Source organism: Neophocaena asiaeorientalis, unplaced genomic scaffold, assembly GCF_003031525.2.
Source record: "Neophocaena asiaeorientalis asiaeorientalis breed wild unplaced genomic scaffold, Neophocaena_asiaeorientalis_V1.1 scaffold130, whole genome shotgun sequence".
In the NCBI taxonomy this organism is placed as follows: Eukaryota; Metazoa; Chordata; class Mammalia; order Artiodactyla; family Phocoenidae; genus Neophocaena; species Neophocaena asiaeorientalis.
The window spans coordinates 8608587-8612039 of NW_020173397.1; positions in this window are offsets into that span (position 1 = coordinate 8608587).

Genomic DNA, 3453 nt, shown 5'->3' on the forward strand with positions numbered 1-3453 from the left:
CACCTGTCTTTCCTTCACTCTTTCCTTTCTTATTTCTCTTTCCTTTTCCTCCACTCCCCCCTCCCCCTGCAGGACTTTCACCCTGTGGTTCCAGAGAAATGAGAATGAAGGGAATAATACTGAAAAGCAGCCAGACTCAGCCAATAAATCCTCTAATGCTTGTAATAGTTTCATTTTCTTCATGTTCCTCCTAGTTTAAGAGTTTAATCAACATCTTCGAAAAACTTGTGATTTACTCCACGGAACCTTAATAAGAGGCAAGGAAAGTCCCTCCCTCCCTTCCTTCCTTCCTTCCATTTATTCAATAAATGTTCTTTGAGGGTCTGTTCTGGGCCAGGCTCTGGGCTAAGTGCTAGACACAGTGAATAGAAACATGGACGTGATCCCTGCTCTGATGACCTTACAGTCTAGTGGGAGAGACAGATTTTCACCACAAATCACACATTCATATATTCTCACAACCTCAATGAAAGCTCTGAATTTCCGTGAGGATCCGAACAGGCGAACTGACCCCGTGTGGACGTGGAGACTTCCTTGAGGAGCCGATCTGAAGGACGGGTTTTCTAAATGAGAGAGAAGAGGAATGAGCACGGCAGGCAGAGGGAACAGAATGTGCAAAGGCCCCGCGCTGAGAGGAAGCGAGGCACTTTCACAGAACAGTGTGGCTGGGACAGAGAGTGGAAAAAACAAGGCAGAGGTTGGCAGAGGCCAGATGTTCAGGGCTCGCACCCGAGGTAAGACTTTGAGTCTTCACTCCAAAAACAAGGGGATGCCATTGAAGAGTTTCCCTGGGGGCCAGGAGGCAGGGTGGTGGATGGGTGTGATCGGTTTGGCTGTTGGTGCCGTCAAGGGTGGGGTGGGAGGTGGGTCCTTTGGGGAGCCTTGCTAGCCTCAGGCGAACTGCCTGGACTGGAAAGAAGCAGATTGGGTTGGATACAGCATTGGTCCCAGGGGCTGGATTGGTACCTGTTCTGGTTTCTTGAAAGGGAGGTATCCTGCCTGCACACCTCCTGTGTGGGTCAGAGGATCCTACGAGTAAGGAAGGTGGAAGGATCGTCACTGACTATGGATAAAAAAGCTTCAGGCCTGAAGTCAGACAGATCTGGCTTTGCTGTCTATCAGCTGTGAGATCCCAGGCAGGTTTGCAGCTTCTCTGAGCCTGTTTCCTTATTTGTAGCACGAGGATACTAATAGTAATAAATGTGTTGTTTTTGTCTGCCTATCATCCCCTTTCCAATTAGGAAATTACCACTGCATGTGGTTCTGGTGGGACGGGGGATCCCTCAGCCCCACTTACCTTCCGAGCACATAATCCAGGCCCCTTGGGCCCGGCCTCCCTGTCCCCAGGGGTTGGTCTCAGGGACCCAAGCAGGGTCAGTCAGAGTACCTCCGTGGAATCTGATATGGGGCTGTTGGAGGAAAGCGTCTTTCTTGCTTTTAGATTACGAGCTATAAGACCATAGACTTGACCTACTGGCGTCCAGTTTTCTCGGGAAAAAAATAAGGGAGATGAGTGGGGTAGGGAGAGGAGGAAGAAAGAGAGGAGTGAGAAAGAGAGAGAGAGAGAAAAAAAAACTTTGAGGTGCTGGATGCAACAGTTCCTGAAGCCCAAAGCACCACTTGCACTTAGTTAGTGAGCCCATCAGTGCCCATTCAGGCTTAAGCCAATTGGAGTTGGGTTTTGTCACTCATAATGGATGTGTTCTGACCACATCATTGGGTTATTGTGAAGGTTAATTTAGGTAAAGAACCAAAAGCAAGTGTGAAGTGCTCACCTTGCAGAGTGCTCAGTAATCACCATCGAGGCTTACTGTCTGGGTCACAGTTCATAGCTGTAGAATACATAACTAGAGTGTGTGCTGTTTCTCACCTCCTGTGTGTAGTCTCCTATTACCCCACAAAGCGTTATACACCACCTTCACAATCTGGCGTAAAAACCTCAGGTAGTGACTCAAGCTCCCCTTCCCTCCCTCCCCATCTCCTTCCAAAACTTGTGACTCCTCTGTCCCCTGGGGCTCTCTTGAAGTGACTGTGACAGAAACAGAACGCAATGACCTGAAGGATGTAACTGTGTTTAGATCTAATTTAAGAAGACCAGCTCCCTCCTACTCCACAGCAACTGATTCCCCATTACCTTTTTTACAGAGTGTATTAGTTATCTATTGCTGTATAACAAATGAGCCCCAAACTTAGTAGCTTAAAACAACCAGAGATTTATTATCACCTGTCTTCTGTGGGTCAGGGATGCCGCAACAGCTTTCCTGGGTAGTTCTAGCTCAAGGTCTCTGAAGAGGCTGAAGGCAAGACATCAGCCAGAGAGCTACTTTCAGCTGAAGGCTTGACTGGGGCTGGAGGATCCACGTCCAAGATGGCACACTCGTATGGCTGTTGGAAGGAGACTTTAGGTCCTGGCCACATAAACCTCTCCACAGAGCTGCTGGAGTGTCCTCAGGCTATGACAGCTGGCTTTCCTCAGAGTGAGTGATCCAAGAGAGAGGCAGATGGAAGCTGCGATATCTTTTTTTTTTTTTTTTTTTTTTTTTTGCGGTACGCGGGCCTCTCACTCTTGTGGCCTCTCCTGTTGCGGAGCACAGGCTCTGGACGCGCAGGCTCAGCGGCCATGGCTCACGGGCCCAGCCGCTCTGCGGCACGTGGGATCCTCCCGGACCGGGGCACGAACCCGTGTCCCCTGCATCGGCAGGTGGACTCTCAACCACTGTGCCACCAGGGAAGCCCTGCAATACCTTTTATGACCTAGTCTTGGAAGTCACAAACATCATTTCTGCAATATTCTTCTGACTATACAGTTCAGAGCTATTCAGCGTGGGAGGGGGCTACACAAGGATGTGAGTACCAGGAGTCGGGGTCATTGAGGGCCGTCTTAGAGGTTGGCTGCCACGCTTATGAGAGGAGCAGTGGTATGCTTAACTCTCATTTAAGTTTCTTCTTGGTCTGATGGGACTTCTCTTCACCAAGGAGGCCTGTGGATGCTCAGGATAACGTGGCATCTTGGAGACACCAAAAAACACCCCTTCCAACAACTTGTGCTTGAAAGAGCTTTTTTTTCAGAGCTTGCAAAGAGCTCCTTAAATAAACTGGTGAAATGACTAAACTAATTTGCTGGTCTGTAATTTCCTGCCTTGTCTGGAGATTTCCTAATAAACAGTAGCTTCAGGCTGGCAACCTGCCAGCATTACAGCCCTCTCCTGAGTGACAAACAAGGGATGTGTAAAGCATCTCAGAGGGTTGAGGAGGTTGGTACATCACAGGGGAAAGTGCTGGACCCAGAAGCTGGATGTTTGGCTTTGAGAGCTGGCCCTGCCTCTTACCTACCTTCATATTCCGAAGGTCTAAAAGTGGTGATAACCCTGGTCCTCCCGGACTCACAGGGCTATATTACTTGGTGTGAATGAGCTGATGTAGCATTTCCAAGAGGCGGGTCCATGGGACACT